This window comes from Lepidochelys olivacea, assembly GCF_965140295.1.
Source record: "Lepidochelys olivacea isolate rLepOli2 genome assembly, chromosome: 7".
NCBI lineage: Eukaryota > Metazoa > Chordata > Testudines > Cheloniidae > Lepidochelys > Lepidochelys olivacea.
The window spans coordinates 125,721,735-125,739,403 of NC_140417.1; the positions used below are offsets into that span (position 1 = coordinate 125,721,735).

General features: G+C 53.9%; 1 protein-coding gene across 2 annotated transcripts in view; it reads right to left on the bottom strand.

Annotated features, from left to right (window-relative positions):
* Positions 1 to 17,669, bottom strand: part of HPSE2 (heparanase 2 (inactive)) — a 272,659-nt gene that overhangs the window by 4,556 nt on the left and 250,434 nt on the right. The gene's annotated exons all lie outside the window — the stretch shown is intronic.

The following is a 17,669-nucleotide window of genomic DNA, read 5'->3' on the forward strand; positions in this document are numbered from 1 at the left end:
TGTTAAAGGAACCCCAGCACCCCCCCTTCGGAACAGGGCCTGTGGGTGGCTCCCCTGAAAATCCGCCCACATGTAGCCATGTTATAAACTCTCTGAAAAACCTCAGCCTGCACATGCTCAGCAGAGACGCCCAGGGCTGCCAACTTTCTAATCGCACAAAACAGAACACCCCTGCCCCGCCCCTTCCCAGAGGCCCCGCCCCTTCCCAGAGGCCCCACCCACCCTGCCTCACTTTCACTGGGCTGGGTTGGGGTGCGGGAGGGGGTGAGGGATCTGGGGTGGGACCAGGGATGAGGGGTGCAGGGTGAGGGCTCTGGGCTGGGGCAGGGAGTGGGGTGCGGGAGGGGGTGAGGGATCTGGGGTGGGACCAGGGATGAGGGGTGCAGGGTGAGGGCTCTGGGCTGGGGCAGGGAGTGGGGTGCGGGAGGGGGTGTGGGGTCCCGGCGGCTCCTAGGCGCATGGGCAGCCAGGGAGGCTCAGCTCACTGCCCTCGCGCCTGCAGGTGTTGCCCTCACAGCTCCCATTCCTGTCCAATGGGAGCTGCGGAGCCAGCATGCAGGGCGGCGGCAGCGTGCGGAGTTTCCCTGGCTGCCCATGCGCCTAGAGGCCACGAGGACCCAGTAGCTGCTTCCAGGAGCCGCATGGAGCTAGGGCAGACAGGGAGCCTACCTTAGCCCCAGGCCCCGGCTGCGCTGCCGACCGGACTTTTAACAGCCGAAAGCCGGATGCCTGGCAACCCTAGAGATGCCTCAAAGTTTTACAGCAAAAATCTTTGAAGCTTCTGCCATCCCTGAGCAGGCGTCATGCCTGATGGCACGGCCGTGGGACCTGGCTGGGCCTGGGCCTGCCCCACAGAGCGAGCCAGCATGCTCCGTCTCCGGGTGGGGCCGGGCGCCTGGCTTGCCTGTGTGCTCAGTGAACCCTGGGGGTGCCCAGGCAGCAGGGAGGAGGCAGCTGCCTGCTCAAATGCAGAGGGGAGGGGAGAGCAGCCGGGGAGACTGCAGCTGGAAGAGGATGGGAGAGACACTGAGAGGAGACTGGGACTGGCAGAGTTTGTGGAACTGGGGCAGGCAGGTCTGGCCCACCCATAACTAGAGGCCGGCCTCTCACTAAACTCAGGCTCCAGCTGATAACACGGGACGACACAGGAGAAAACAGGAGTGAATGTGAGGTCAGGGGATGAAAACAAGGAGCCAGAGGGGAACACTGGGCAGAGACCCTGATGGTGTCCACTGCTCCTCACAGGTGCCTAGGGGTCAGTGGACACTGCCCAGAGGAACTCTGCCTGGAGCGATGACTGCATAAGGAGGGGGAAATAGGCCCCAGAGCCCCGGTCAAGCTTCCTCCTCCTGGCCTGGTGGGTGGATGGCCATCTTGGGCAGGGCCGGGAGGAGGCTGACAAGGCAGTCCCGCGACGGGATGCTCCAGGATCAGGAGGTTAAAGAAATCCCTGTCCCAGGTCGGTACTTATTGACTGTGATCGAGTCACCTCTCCAGCTTCTCTCGGACAAGTTAACTAGACCAAGTTCCTGAAGGCTCTTGCTATCAGCCCTGTGGCCCAGGCCTTGGCTCCTGCTTGTAGCTCTTTCCTGAATCCTTCCAATTTGTATCCACCCTTTTGGAAGTGTGGACACTAGAACTGGAGAGAGAATTCCAGTACCGGGCTCACTAAGGCTGTATACAGAGGAAATACCAGCTCCCGGCTCCTTCTTGTTATGACCTACTTCTACCTCTGTGGATCATGCTCAGTCACTGGGAACTCATGCTTAACTGGTTATTAAGTCCTTTCTCGTGCCGCTGCATCTCAGGATACAGATCCCCATCTCAAAAGTGTGACCTACTGTGACACTGGCAGACCAGATGCCAGCTCATGCCGAGGCCCCTAGGCCTCTCTGGACCTGACAAATACGTCGCTGGAAACAGTCTGCCTCACTTACGTGTTAGTGTTGTTAAAACAGACGTTAGTGTTGGAAGAATGTGTTTAGTGTTCAGATATTATGAAATGCTTATAGGATGCTGCATGTATTAATCTTCCCTGGAGTAGCTGTGTCCCAGGTTAAGGCACTATTTAAGCGTTTGCTCTGTAACTGTAAAAGTGTTTGCTAAAACAGTAAAACCCCACAGCCAGGAGAGACGCATCACCAAGCGTGTAATGGTCGTTTACCACAAGAGGTGACATCTTCTCCCCAACAAGAGAAGGCGCAAGAGACACCAGACAAGCCACTGTGGAACATCAGTGGATAAAAGACTTTGTTGATGGTTTCCGCCACACCCATGAAGAGGGCATGTGCACAAACCCTTGTCCCATCATAGCTTGAATGCTGGGAAAAGGGCATGAAAATCCCTGTCAAGGAAGAATTGTTCTCTCTATGCGGCTTGGAATGCGGAGATGTGATATTTCTAAGCATAAGCAAGGGATCCCCAAGCTGCCTGGCTCAGGTAAGCCCTAAGGACATATAGCACTTGCATATTATAGCACCATCTATTTATTACCTTTTGGACCCTAAGACTACATGTCATTTGTGTTGGGGAGGCTGGGGGGAAGGGAGTGTTTAACTGTTTTAACCTTGTCAATAACTCTCATTTCTTTTTCCTAGTTAATAAATCTTTAGTTAGCATTACAGGATTGGCTACAAGCATTGTCTTTGGTTTGAGATCTGAGTACAATTGACCTGGGGTAAGAGACATGTCCTTTGGGACTGGCGGTAACCTGACACTGTTGTGATTTTTGGTGTAAAGTGACCATCTATCACATAGTCCAGCTTGCCTGGGTGGCAAGTAGGCGGAGTGCCCAAGGGACTGTCTGTGACTCCGTGGTCAGACTGTTATAATGCTTTAGGAGTTCACACTTGTCACTGGGTTGGTGACAGCTAATTATAGACCATATGAGCAGTTTGGGGTTTGTGCCCTGCTCCTTGTCAGTCTACACTTACACTCTGTTCCTAGGTGTATGACCTTGCCTGCAGCTGTATTAATGTGAATGTTGTTTGACGAGGCCCCTTACCCAGCGATCCAGGCCGATCTGTAGAACTGACCTGTCCCCATCATTGTTTACCAATCAACCAGTTCTGCAGTTCGTGCTCTCTACGGGGTTTTAATCGGAATGCCACACAGGGCTAAGCCCAATGCCTTACAGAGATCTCAGGCCTTGTCTAGACAGTGCAGTAAAGTGCTTGGGGTGTGTGTGTGTGTGTGATTTGTAAAGGGCTCTAAGTGCACCATGCAGACCCTGCTGGTGTGCTCTAAAAGATCATCTCATTTGTTAATGTGAACTAGGTACCGTTTAGAGCACGCCAGCAGGGTCTATGTGGGGGGAGGGGCCCTTCAGCTGTGAGGACAGAGCCAGTCACAGATGTAACGTTGGACTAAGCTAACAGAAAGGAATCGGCTCAGGTATTGGTCCCCGGGGAAGGGAAGAAGCTTTCTTGCTCTAACTACTTTGCAGAGCCATTAACCTGTGCTGGCCCTAAGTCCCTCGGTGGAGCTGCTGGCAGCAAGCACCCGAGCAAAGAAAGCAGCTCAGTGCTTCCGCAGCTTTTCTGGCTAGGAAACCTGATTTATGGGCCGGAAGGGCAGCTGCCTCAAGTGATGTGATTTGTAGACTTAGGGCCGACCATATCTACCGAGTGCCATGGGGCCAACGAGGGCCCAGGAGCTTTCCATTAGACAAGGAAAACCCAGAGGGTCTCATTTTATCTCTCTTCACCCTTTAATTCATTGCAGGAGCTTTTAGAAACTTAAGCTGTTGGAAATGGGGCTGGTTAATCAGCCCTTCAGACAGACCTATTAACCAGATCCTCCTGTCTCCAGCATGGTTACAGCATAACCCCCTGACCTCTCCTAGACAGAGCGAAGTTGCTTGGCAGCACGGCTGCATCTGTTCAATTGTGCACTAACCACATGTAGCTGTGACCAGAACGCTAGTAACAGACCCATAGCCGCTCAGCCCCTCGGGCTGTAACCAGCAGAGGCAGCTGAATAGCACATGGAAGCTCTGTGCAGCCCCACGGGTGCCCAGCCAACCAGCCCATCTCGTGCCCAGGACAGAACAGCATGTACGCCTGCCTGCAAAGGGGACAGTCCAGCAGCGGAGACAGCCAGTGGTTTGCTTCCGGGCGTGATACACTTGTGGGGATCTTTGTGAGACACGTGGCAAACGGCTCCCACTCCAGCATTCTTGTCGGGACAGGAGAGGGCCCCTTTCCAGCGGGATCTTAATCCCATCGGCCGAATTTGTCACTAGCTCCCTCTATCCTTCCTTCTCCAGAAACAAACGAACGTGAGCCCAAGACACATTTATACGTTGGGCTTCAGTAACTTGCTCCTCATGTCTATTCCCCAGGCAGTCAGTGGCATTTTACAAACCTGTCCTTGCAACAAAGCCCGTTGCCAGCTGTGCCCACATGTCTATTCAGGGGCACCATCACAGGGCCTAATCACATCAGCCACACTGTCAGGGCCTCGTTCACCTGCACATCCACCAATGTGATCTACGCCATCATGGGCCAGCAATGCCCCTCTGCCATGTACATTGGTCAAACTGGACAGTCTCTACGTAAAAGAATAAATGGACACAAATCAGACGTCAAGAATTATAACATTCAAAAACCAGTCGGAGAACACTTCAATCTCTCTGGTCACGCGATTACAGACCTAAAAGTGGCAATATTTCAACAACAAAAACTTCAAAAACAGACTCCAACGAGAGACTGCTGAATTGGAATTAATTTGCAAACTGGACACCATTACATTAGGCTTGAATAGAGACTGGGAGTGGATGGGTCATTACGCAAAGTAAAACTATTTCCCCATGTTTGTTTCTCCCCCCTCCCCGTTCCTCCCACGTTCTTGTCAAATGCTGGAAATGGCTTGATTATGGCTTGATTATCACTACAAAAGGTTCTTTTTCTCTCCTGCTGGTAATAGCTCACCTTACCTGATCACTCTGGTTACAGTGTGTATGGTAACACCCATTGTTTCATGTTCTCTGTGTATATAAAATCTCCCCACTGTATTTTCCACGGCATGCATCCGATGAAGTGAGCTGTAGCTCACGAAAGCTCATGCTCAGATAAATCGGTTCATCTCTAATCTAAGGTGCCACAAGTCCTCCTGTTCTTTTTACCACTTGTTCTGTGAGCTGGGCTGAGTTGCTGGCGGGGCCGGAGGGGTTGAGCTGTACAGCCAGGCACTGGAGCTGGGGAGCAGTCACACGGGCTGCGCCTCCTTGGGTCCCACCAGCTGAATTCCCTCTCTGCTGGTCCCACCAGGCTTGCTATGTCTCCGTTTTCTGGATGACGGCCGGACAGTCGCCATCAGGGTGACGGAGGAGGTGAGATCCATGCTGGGACGTGGGAAGACCTGACTGCACAGCAGGGGACACTAAATGCAAAGCAGCAGGTTTGGAGCCTGGCTCTGGCTCTTTCCAAGCAGGCCGGCTGCTGCTTCCTGTGGCGTGGAGCAGATGGAGGAGCAGCCTGAAATCTCTCCTCTCATCGCCTCCGTCTGACAGAGCCCAGGCCATGGCGGCCGCAGGGAGGGAGAGGAGCTGCTGAGTCAGAAACCAAGAGCCATCCCTTTGGAGTTCTCGCAACACTTCTCTTTTCACTTCCCGCTCGGGTGGGAACAATAAATCCAGGGTGGGACGAACCTGCCTGCAAAGCCATGGCACTGGCGGCTTCAGCTGAAGCAGGCAGGTCTCCGGAGTTTCATGGCACCTACCCTGGAGACACGGAACAACATCTGCAACTGAGCAGGCCAGATGTTGAAGCGCTGCAGCTGGCAGAACATGGCTGGGAAGGTCACAGCACGCCTAACGGGGGATCAGGAGAAACCAGATGGGGAAATAGATCCATTGCCCACTTCTAATGGAGTGAGAGTTGTAGGAGGAGCACACCTGGTGACCCTGCCCCCAACACCGGGAGGGAGCCGTTTAACTCCACGCTGGCCAGCTCTGAAGTTTGTAAGAGAGAGAGGCCTGGAAAGGCCAGAAACTCCCAGCCCCATGGGACAAAGGCTGGAGGAGGAGTTGGGGGCTGGCTGGGGACGAGGAGTGAAGTGCAGACGTGGTTGTCTGGCTCACTGCCCCGCAAAATGGACCCAGCTGAGGTGTCCTGTTCTCTGCACCTACAAGCTCTGTGTCAGACCATGTTCCTGTCGTCTAATAAACCTTCTGTTTTACTGGCTGGCTGAGAGTCCCGTCTGACTGCGGAGTTGGGGGGCAAGACCCTCTGGCTTCCCCAGGAGCCCCGCCTGAGCGGACTCGCTGGGGGAAGTGCCCGGAGGGGCAGAGGAGGCTGAATGCTCCGAGGTCAGATCCAGGAAGGTGGAGCCGGGTGAGCTGTGTGTCCTGCAAACAGGCTGCTCACAGAGAGGAGGCTCCCCCAGAGTCCTGCCTGGCTTCATAGGGAGCAGCTCCAGAGCATCGCCCGGGGACGCCGTGACACTGCACGCTCTGCCCCTTGACAGAGGGGGCCGCGTGCTGCTCTCAGTCACATGGTGATGCAGCCCCACTCATTGCTAACGTGTTCAGACCAGTGTTGCGGTGGTGACGGAGCTTGGGGATTTCCTGCACTTTGTGAACTTTCCGGCTCAGTCCAAGGGCTGCAGTCCCGCAGCGCTGCCTGCCCTCCTGGCGCTCCATGGTACGCTGATGGCGTGGAACTAGCTGGTGCCGATGCCGTCAGTACCAGACGGACAGTACTGGAGTCGATGGCAGAGCATGGGACTGGGGCTGCCTCAGTGCCGGAGCGCAGGTCTGGCCCAGCTCCATCTGGAGGACCTCAGAGTCACGGCGTGTCTGGCAGAGGAGGACAATCTCCCCGAGCCGGGGGCGGCTGTGTCCCATTTGAGGAGACCTCTCTTGGACGAGCTGAGGAAGGCAGAGGAGTCTAAGGGCCCTGCTAGCTAACTAGAAACCAAATCCCGGAGACGGAGATAACAGGGGTGTGAGGTGAGCACACACCGAGCGCTCTGACTCTAGCCGGGGGTGGTGAGAAGGACCGGGGGGGGGGGAGTGCCACCATGGGAGGGGCTCGGAGGGCGAGGGCACAGCGCCACCCCGACGGCCGGGTACCGCGACGCAGAGTTCTCCGGCTGCAGCCGCCAGGTAGGCGCACCCCTGAGTGGGCCGTCTGCAGCCACTCCGTGACGAACGGCTCCTCCAGCCGCTGGGGGCAGGACTCGGGGGCGGCTACTCCCTGCTGGGAGCTCAAGCAGCACAAGGAGGCGTCTGATGTGTCACACGCCGGCCGGCTTCGGGTCTCCACCGGCCGCATCCCACAGCCCCTCACAGGGACCCACAAAGAGAAATCCAAGCTGGGCAGAGGCCCTAAGCGTGGCCAGCGCGGCTGGGCAGCTCCCAGAATGGGGGGCTCCTTCTCCGCTGGGCAGGAAAGCCCTGGGCTGGCTCTCTGAGGTTTCTGGGCTGCAGCTTGCTCAGCAGGCAGAGCCCTTGAGCTGGCCTACCAGGGTCCCGGGGGCCACTATCTGGGGAGCTGGGAGAGTTTCCTGTATGAGTCACTGTCACTGTCCCTTTCAGGGAGCCAGACCCCACCCAGGGGCTCGCTCTGCCACTAGGGGAAGCTTCACCGCCCCCGTGGACTGAGTCTTCAGCACCCCTGGGTCATGCCGTGAGCTCCCTCCAGCGAGTGGAGCTCAAGGGGCGCAATGCCCCCCACCTCCAGCCCCTGCAGGGCCGCAGCCGGCACGGTTACAGCAGGAGGGTTATGAGGGGTGTGGAACAGAGCTAGGCAGGCCTTGGGTAGTACCGAGAGCAGGAAGTTACAGTCTGGTCCACCCTGGTCAGCCCTGATCCCTCTTTTGTTCTATTCAGGAGAGTCTGAGACTTCCAGCAGCCCACCCTTAACATCCTGTCACCTGGCCCCTCCTCCTTCCTTTGTTCTTGTCCCTGGGCAAACATTGTCCCCTAGCTCCTCCTCAGCCCTTTGTTCGCCTGCTGGTCACACCTAGCTGGCTTCTTGAAGAGGCATGGGCCATCCATGGTCATTAGTTGCTAGGTAACAAATCTCTTGGCAATTGGAGTGGCCACTGTCTTCTGGAAGGAGTCCTTGGGGCACCTTAGAGACTAACACATTTATTTGGGCATCAGCTTTCGTGGGCTAAAACCCACTTCATCAGATGCATGGAGTGGAAAAAATGGATGTTGCCATACCAACTCTAACATTTGAGTTGTTATGGCAACACCCATTGTTTCACGTTCTCTGTGTATATATATCTTCTGACTGTATTTTCCACTGCATGCATCTGATGAAGTGGGTTTTAGCCCATGAAAGCTGATGCCCAAATAAATTTGTTAGTCTCTAAGGTGCCACAAGGACTCCTCTTTCTTTTTACTGATACAGACTAACCTGGCTACCACTCTGAAACCTTGGAGACTAACAAATTTATTTAGGCATAAGCTTTCATGGGCTAAAACCCACTTCCTCAGATGCATGCAGTGGAAAATACAGAGGCAGATATAAATACACAGCACATGAAAAGATGGGAGTTGCCTTACCAAGTGGGGGCGGGGGGTCAGTGCTAACGAGCCAATTCAATTAAGGTGGAAGTGGACTATTCTCAACAGTTGACAAGAAGGGGTGAATCTCAAGGGAGGGGGGGAAAGCACCTTTGTAGTGCTAATGAGACCAATGTAAACAAGCTGGCCCATTTCAAACAGTTGATAAGAAGGTGTGAGTATCAGCAGGGGAAAATTAGTTTTTGTAGTGACCCATTCACTCCCAGTCTTTATTCAGGCCTAATTTGATGGTGTCCAGTTTACAAATTAATTCCAGTTCTGCAGTTTCTTGTTGGAGTCTGTTTTTGAAGTTTTTGTTGTTGAAGAATGGCCACTTTTAAGTCTGTTATTGAGTGTCCAGGGAGATTGAAGTGATGGCCGACTGATTTTTGAATGTTATAATTCTTGATGTCTGATTTGTATCCATTTATTCTTTTGCACAGAGGCTGTCCAGTTTGGCCAATGTACATGGCAGAGGGGCATTGCTGGCACATGATGGCATAGATCACATTGGTTTTTGCTGATACAGACTAACATGGCTACTTGTCTGAAACCTGGGACTGTCCATGGACATGCAGGGAGGATTGGGGGAGGGAGGCAGGCCCCAGACAGTCAGTGTCCAGCACACCTGGATCTGCAGAGAATAAAAGACCTTTCCCTGCTACCTAGGTAACAACGCAGCATATTGGGGAAACTGAGGCACACACACTATTAACACAAAATATTACAGAAAACTCCCACTCAGTCACAGCCACACTGGATGCACTGGCTCCCAGGGTGAGAATCCTGCACCGATACACTCTCCAGACAGCGAGTCGCGGTTAAAGCAGGCAAGGCAAACCAAAGCAACAAACTCAGCATCCTGCCTGCTGAGCCTGACCTGCCCCAAAGCCGGGGTTCATGTTTATGCAGAAGTAGCAGTGAGAGCAGAAAAGCTACCCAGGACGTCAGGAGAGGCCACTGCTGTAAAAGCAAGAGAGCCTCTTACCTATCAGCCGAGAGCGGGACAGAGGCAGTTACTAGTCTCCGGTGCCGCCGCAGAGCCGGCGTCACCGGCTTGGGAGGAAATTCAGCGACTGAGTGCGAAGCCCAGGGAATCCGGGACCACATCATGTGCCTGAGGCTAAGCCCATGGCGGAGGGCGAGGCCCGGTGCCGCTTGGTGACAGCCAATGGTGCACTGGGAGCTGTCCCGGACTCCTGGACCATGGGGAGGGCATCCTTGAGGCGCAGCTCCACTCCTGTTCCCAGCCCCGCTCCCCCACAGAGCCTTCAGCGAGCCACCTCACCTGCCCTCAGATAGCAGAGCGTGGGCTCGCCGGGTCCTGCTGGGCGCAGCCTGGCGGGAGGGCTTCAGGCACTATCCGGAGACGACCCCATTCATCCAGGCAGGCCCATCCGCGCTACAGTTCATACTGATTGGACACTCCCGAACAGGGCTTCATTTGTAACGAAAGAGGGGCTGGGGTTCAAGACATTTTTTTACTTCATAACTGATGCAGCAAACCCAGAGGTGCCGAGGCCCAGCCCTGCCGGGCCCAGAGGTGCCAGGGCTCAGCCCTGACACAAATTACACCCAGCTCCTAATAACCCGCCCTCAGACCTGGGCTGTGTGTGACAGATGTGGCTTAGGCACACACTGCTGTGGATGGCAAGGAGATACAGCAGCCTGATTGTGAGGAGGGGCACTGAGGGAGCAGCCAGCTCTGCATGCATTGGGGGGCGTCCTGCAGGGGGCAGGTGGGAGTAGGGGGGTAGGTGGGGAGCAGATCGCCCCCTGGAGGAGATGGCCCAGCCTGTCTGGGCGTGCAGCGGGAGCCTGGAAGACACTGTGTTATCTGTAAGTTTTCTGGCGTTCGACAGGTCAGGGCTGTTGTAAATCACCCAGCTTGGCCTCCCGTGGTTCGTGCGGAGCTCCAGCCAGGATTAAAGCATTGCTGTCTCAGGAGGGGGCAGCGCCTGGCAGCGCACTCAGGATGCGCAGCGCAGCAAGGGGACCGGCTCTCGGCAATATCACCGAGACGCTAGTTCTGGGTCAAACAGCAGGTTCCCCACCATTACGTGTTCCTTAAAGAGACACTGCCCGTGCTCCTCGGAGCAGCCGCTCCTCAAATCACGTTCGATAGCACGTACAGAACTGAGCATGGCCCTGCTGCGCCCTCTCCTGGGCTTTCATGGTCGCTGGGTGTCACTGGGGCAGGACTGGGCATCGCTATGATGAGTTAGGGCGAGAGACTGTGGTGCAATGGCAGGTTATTGCTCGAGTTTGGTCCAGGCCGGAGCGCATCTCATCCCCTTTCCCATGGGGGGAGCAACGCTGCTCTAGCTCCCCACGTCCCCAGCCTTCAGGGCGGGGGGCCAGCAGCGGGCAGTAGGACTGCTTTCACACGTCTGATGAAGTCCAGAGGCGTTTCATGGTGCAGTGACAGTAGGAGGGAAAGGTCCTTTAACCCACTGTGACAGCAAGCAAAGAGGAGCCGCTCTGAGCCCAGGAGGCAGCTCTAAATCTCTCTCTCCAGTCTCGGATAAAAGGAGCCTCTTGGAGGTCCTGGTCATCAGTGCAGGCCCCAGAAGTCTGCAAGCATCTTGCAGGGAACGAGGGATGCTGCAATCATTATGCAAAGATACAACTGGGGGTGGGGCGCTAGGCGCAGATCCAGGTCTGAATCACACTCAGGCCAGGCCTCATGCAATGACAATATGTGACCCCAACAAATCCCTGGGAGGAACAAAGGATGGTGTGCGTCTGGTTTCCTCCCTTTGCCCCAGAACGCCCCATCTGGTCACCCAGTTCATCCCCAGGGCCAGCGTGGGGCTACCCCCAGGGAACCTTTCTAGTGCTTTGTCCAGCCTAGATGTAAAGGTCCCAAGTGACAGGGCTTCCACGCACCTTTGTGGGGCTGACTTCACAGCCTGAGTGCTCCTCTGGAGAGACCCCCCCCTCCTCACATTCTGCATGAGCCCCTTCCTCCTAGTTACAGCTGGACAACAATCCACCCCAAACGCTTTCTGCCCACCTTTCAGTCTACACCCCCCAGATATCCACAGACAAGTACCGGAGCACTGGGGCGTGGCACGGCTGCTTGCTTTGTCGATTTAGTCCTCAGGAAACGATTCCACGTTGTCACTGTCTGCTGGACTGTCTCCCTCCCCTCCACCCTTCATATGTCGCCTGCGAGTGCTTCGAGGCAGGGACCGGGCCTTTGGACGTGCCAGCCCAGCACCCGATTCGGACCGGGGTCTCTCAGCACATCAGTGGTGCAAATCATGCCACGTCACCACGAGGCTGAGAATTCACTAGCCAGGCAGCCAGCATGAGGGCGGCTGAGCTGCACTGTGTCTGTGGCACTGTGGATTAGGGCTCAGCTGGCAAATGCAGGTTGGCAAGGCCCTGCCCCGGCAACGCGGTGGGCCACTTGGCTGTGGAAGCCTGAACATTGGGTTTGAAACAGGCGCAGGGCAGGGGGCTAATGTTTGCCAAGTGCTTTGAGGAGAGAAGATTCTCAGCCTCGCACTCACCTCTGTATTTCATAAGATACCGTCCTTGAGCAGTACCTGGTGCCCTCCCCTCTCCTCTCCTGCCTCCTATACCCTGATATCCAGGCAGGCAGTGGGATGTCTCCACCTGCCAGGCAGCAAGGAGGCAAACTAGCTGCCAGGCCAGTGGGTAAAGGCAGCCTGCTCTTCTCATTCCAGACTCTGGCCGATCTGACCAAATAGCCAGTAGTTTGAAAGGCGCTGAAGGGGAGAAGCGTGGGGAAGAGGAGACCCACCGGTCAGTAGTTCTTGTTTGTAGACGGTCTCCCCCTTGCCCCACCAGAGCAGACACAGCATGCAACCCTGCAGAGGGAGATGGCTCTTACCTCCAGCCAAGCCAGCCTCGGCGAACAAGCTCACCGGGGAACACGTACGTACGTCGACACAAGACCCCCTCTCTTCAACTGACACTTAGAAACACTGAGCCCAAAGCTGAGCTATGGGCAGGGGCCCCTGGCTGTTTCGGTGAGACGGGGCGTTTCTCCAGGCTGAGCTTTCACAGGTGGGGGAATCTGCTCTTTGCAGCTAGGGAGCAGGATGGGCCCAAGTTCTGAGCCTGCCAGAGCGAATGACTCAAATGTTGCTGTCTGGCATTTGCCTTTGTGAACAGGGTGGGTCAGGCAGGGTGCCGGCTGCTCACTAACAGACTCAGACCAAGAATCCAATGCGATTCTCAGGGACCACATGAAAAATTCTTCAGCTGTCATTTCACCAATACTAGCTGAGGGCTGCCATGGCCCTTGGCACGCTTGCACTGCAATCAACATGACTAGACCGGGACGAAGGTGTTCCTCAGCAAGAGGGAGAGCGGCAGAATCTGGTCCCAAGCACGTGGATCTTATGGTGAGGGCACTGCCTAGACAGACAGGCAGACAGACAGACAGTCTAATGACCAAAAGCAAAACAATCCCCCTTCTGCGGTACACACCACCGTGCTCTGCAATGTTCTCGGCCCCTTTGGGCGACACTGCGCCAGGGAAAAATGACCTCGGAGCTGCCAGTGTTCAATCAAAGCTGTGCCAGACACAGCACGCACGCAGCCTCTGTCCAGGGCTCTCAGTGGGCTTTGCTGCTCACGGACGACCAAGTACGGAAGGGTACCTGTAACTGGAGTTCTTCGAGCTGAGTCCACATACCCACATGTATGGGTAATGCGCTGCCTGGTGGTACCTAACTGCAGAACCTTCCAAGCAGTGTCCGCGTGCCAGCCGATCCCCACCTCACCATCCTCGGATGTTCTGGGGGCGAGGATACACCAGGGGGCGCTGCACGCTCTACGTCCTCTGCCCTTCCACCATTAGCCCGGAGGAGAAAAGCAGGGCTGTGAGCAAGAGGGCGAGACAGGTGGGAAGCGTGAATACGCAGCCTCATCTCGAAGAACTCGGTTGAAAGTAAGTCACTTTCGTTTCTTCTGCATATTCCCACTCCTGGGTAATTTGGGAAGCAGTGCTGAAACCTGAGGGGGAGGGAACAGCGTCCTAATTAAATAACGATTGACGCACCATTCTACCAAATCTGGCATCTGCTCTTGAAGGCAAATCCAAAGCTTAACGTTTGAGAAAAGTACGGACTGACTTCCAAGTAGCCGCCTTACCAAATTCCCCAACAGGAACATGTTTAAGGCAAGCAAAAGATGTTGCCACTGCCCTAGCAGAATGAGATTTTACAATTGAAGGCACAGAGAGTGCCGCTAATTTATACCATTCCCTGATACATTGTTTAACCCAGCTGGAAAGAGTTTGACTAGATCTACTATTGCCCAGATAGAGACAAATAACCTAGATGACTTTCTAAAACAATTAGTTCTATTTAAACAATATGCCAGAACCCTGCTTGCATCTAAAGTATGCATCAAAGAGTCCCCTTTATTAGCAGGCATTTTAGGGGGGAAACGGTAAATTAATAATGTGACCGATGGGAAATTCAGACACTATTTTTGGTAAAAACCTGGAATCAGGTGTAAGAAGCACCTTGTCTCAATGAAAAATAGTAAATGGGAGATCCGCCACCAGAGCATGCAATTGGCTTGCCCTTCCGGCCGACATTACAGCAATAATAAATAGTCTTATTAGCTAAATAAAATATGGAACACTCTGCCAAAGGGTCAAAGGGTGGTTTCATAAGCCTAGATGTGACCAAACTGAGATCCCCTGGTGGGACGAGATCCCTCAAAGAGGGATACGGATTGGACAACCCCTTCACAAACCTTTTAACTGTATCATTCACAAGTAATGATCTACCATCAAAGCATGGTAAATAGAAACAGCTGCCAAGTGAACTCCTAAAGAAGCATCAGATAAGCCGTTAGACTTCAAATACATTAAATACTCTGAAACAGAAGGACTAGAAGCTGAAATGGAGAATCAGATTTTCCCTGCATCCAAGAGACAAATCTAGTTCCTTTCAGACAACATCAGTTCCTTGGGAACAGCTTCCTGGAGCTGAGCAATACCCCCCGGGGCTGACGAGGACCAGGGCAGTCACAGTCTCATCTGCCAGGCTGTCAGATGAAGGGGGATGTTTGGAAATTCCACCCACAGCTGAAGGAGATCCATGTACCACTCTTGCCTCGGCAAACTGGGCAAACAAAAGTCATCCTGCCTTGTCCTGATGTCCTTTCCTCAGCACTTCCAGAATTAAGGGAAACAGGAGAACATACAGACGTGTCCGTGACCAGGACATGGGTGGTCATGCCTGTCAGAGCAGGAGCTGGTGGCCAAGAGTGGGAGCCAGGGCCAGCGCCAGAGTCAGAGGCCAGATGCTAGAGCCAAGGGTCAGAGCCAGGTTACCTGGAGTGAGGCAAGGCTGGGTCAGAGGCAGGAACAAGGTGGGAGCAAGGCTGGGAACAAGGCGGGTGAAGAAGCTAACACAGCTGTGGGCAAATACTTTGAGGAGCTGCTGATCTGATCTGCTGACTTGTCCCACCAAGATCTGAGGGCCAAGTGAATGGCTCTTAACTCCAACACATTTATATGCAAGTTTTTGTGAAACAGCCTGCGGCCTTGAACTGGAAAAAGGACCCGGATGAATTCCCCATCCGTAGCCGGATGCACTGGAGGCTATGGTGACGGAAGGTGAAGGAGGACTGAACAAGACACCTCTGAGGACATCCCATCTGGCTGCCCACGACACCAATGAATTCAGAACATCCTCAGGCATGGTGACTAACATCTGAGGCTGTCTGGGTCTGTAAACTTGAGTTATCTGGAGCTGCATCTACCTCATTTGAGGAAACAGAGACATGTAAGTAGTTGCTACTATAAGGCCCATGAGACCCAGAAAGAAAATCATCATCTGGGTTAAACATAATTGGATGTGCCAAATAGATTATTCTATCTTCAGAAACCTTCCCTCTGGGAGAAAAGGCCTTCTGCTACTGAGTCCAGTACAGAACCTAGGAAATGAAGTCTCTCAGCTGGGCAGAGATCTGACTTTTTGATGCTCAATAGCAGAGCCAGCTTCATAAGCAAGAAGATTGTGGAGTTGATGTGAAGTGGCAGGCTTTGTGTGACGAGAACTTCAGTGGCCAATGGTCTAATATGGGTAAACAAAACTACCCTGCGTTCTTAAATATGCCACTACTACAGAGAGGCACTTTGTACAAATTCCTGGTGCTGCAGACAGGCCAGATGGTAGGACCTTGTACTAGAAACGTTGCTGGGCCACCACAGAATGACGATTCTTCTGATGGCTCAGCCAGATTGAAATAGGAAGATACGCACCCTTGACATGGAGAGTTGTGAACTATCCTTGGCTGAATGCAGGGGACATACTGAGCCAGGGTGAGAATTTGAAACTGGAACTTCCAAGTGGACGTGTCCAATCGTATTAGATCTAAAATCAGACAGAATCCCTCATCTTTCTTCTGTACCAGGAAGTTCCTTGAATGAAACAATTGGCCTCAAAGATGTTTGGGTCTCTTCAACAGCAACTCCCGGAGCAAGTTTTGAACCTCTGTTAGAAGAGCAGCCTGGTGATAATGTTCCCTGCAGAGAGAAGGGTCAGGGGTTGGAAGTGGGTCATTTTTCAGCTGCACAACATAGCCCTCTCTATAATTTCATGAACCAACTTGTTTGCCATAAGAAGCTTCCAACTGTTGATGAAATGGGCTAGTCAGGGATCCTTGCTGATTGGTCTGCGGTTCTCGATACTCCCATCAGAGCAGTGGCCCGGTGATCAAGGAAGGCAAAGAGGAGGGAGCAGGTTGTTTTAGCCAAGGTCTGTACTTGAAAGACCTCTTTTTGTCCTGGGTCTAGGACAAAGAATAAGCTTGCTATGCTGTTGTTGCTGTTTCTGATTTAAGGAAAAATAAAGAGACAATTGAGGGTATCAGTGTAACCATTCTGTGATATCAGTGTAACCATTCTGCCAGTTGGTGTCCACAGCAACAAGGGCTGGGTTCTGTATCTAGGGGTTTCCCTTAACATTAAAAAACAACTGGCTCAAGCCCTCCACGCCCAGAAATCTGGGGAAACGAAACACCACCCTGGGCACCTCTCGAAGCCATAATTCCCCATGCACAAGCACAGAAATCCTCTTAACTTTTATTAAGAGAAGAAAACCCACCATTGGTTTGGGAAAACACTGCAACAATGACTTGATAGTACATAAGCAATAAGTAAAACACCTGTCCCACAGGACCTTGGGCAGCGTCCTCTGCCTCAGTTTCCCACCTGGTGGTATGGAAGTCCAAGAGATGAATGTCTCTTTAAGATGCAACTCCCTTTCCCTCTGCTGCAGCAACTCGCGGTTTGTTGGCCGAGGTCACCAACATCACAGAGCCTAGGGGGGCGTTCAGGTGGGTTCACCTCCCACCCTGCGGGAGCTGGGGAGTGAGTGACACCTTTGACTCTGCTCCCTGCTTGTCACTGTCTCTGCTGCCCTCACTTGGCTGCCTCCGTTGCTGTTGCCACGGGCTGCGAGGCTGCGTTCCGAGGTTCCACCTCGTAGCCCAGCTCCTAGAGACGGGGAGTGGGGAACCTCTTGGCGGCTGCCCCATCTCTTCACCGCAGCGCGGTCTCTGTCCCCGGTCTGAGGCTCAGCCCTTAGACCAGCTTATCAGTGATTTCAGCTTTCGTGCTGAGACAGAACCAGGATTCTCAGCTGAGTCGAGTCAGGTCCGCCTCTGAACTCTGGACGGGGGGGTCAAACGGTCACTTGGACTCATTAAAACATCCGCACCACCGGGGGTGAACAGCTGTTCCCATGGCCTTGGATTTGGTATCACTACCCTGGCCCCCTCATCAGGGCAGGCCAAGTACAGGTCTGCTTGCCTTCTACTCCTCCGGTAACGCCCACATCTCATTACCCCGCACTCAGTAGTACAGTGAATTTGAACCCCAAGCAACCAAATGGATCACTTGGGCAGGCAGGTCTGTCTGCTGGTTACCTGCGCAGAGTAGGCTGTCTATGCAAATACAGCCTGCTCCTGGAGTCCTTTCCCCCAGTTCATCACTAGATGTAGGGGACAGCTCCCACAGACCCAGCTTACACGCATAAGAAGGGATACGTGGTCTCCCTCTGACACAGGGGTATACAGGGGCGCTGGAACAATTTTTACAGTGCGGGGGCTGAGAGCCACTGAACCAAACTGTAAACCCTGGATATAATGGAAA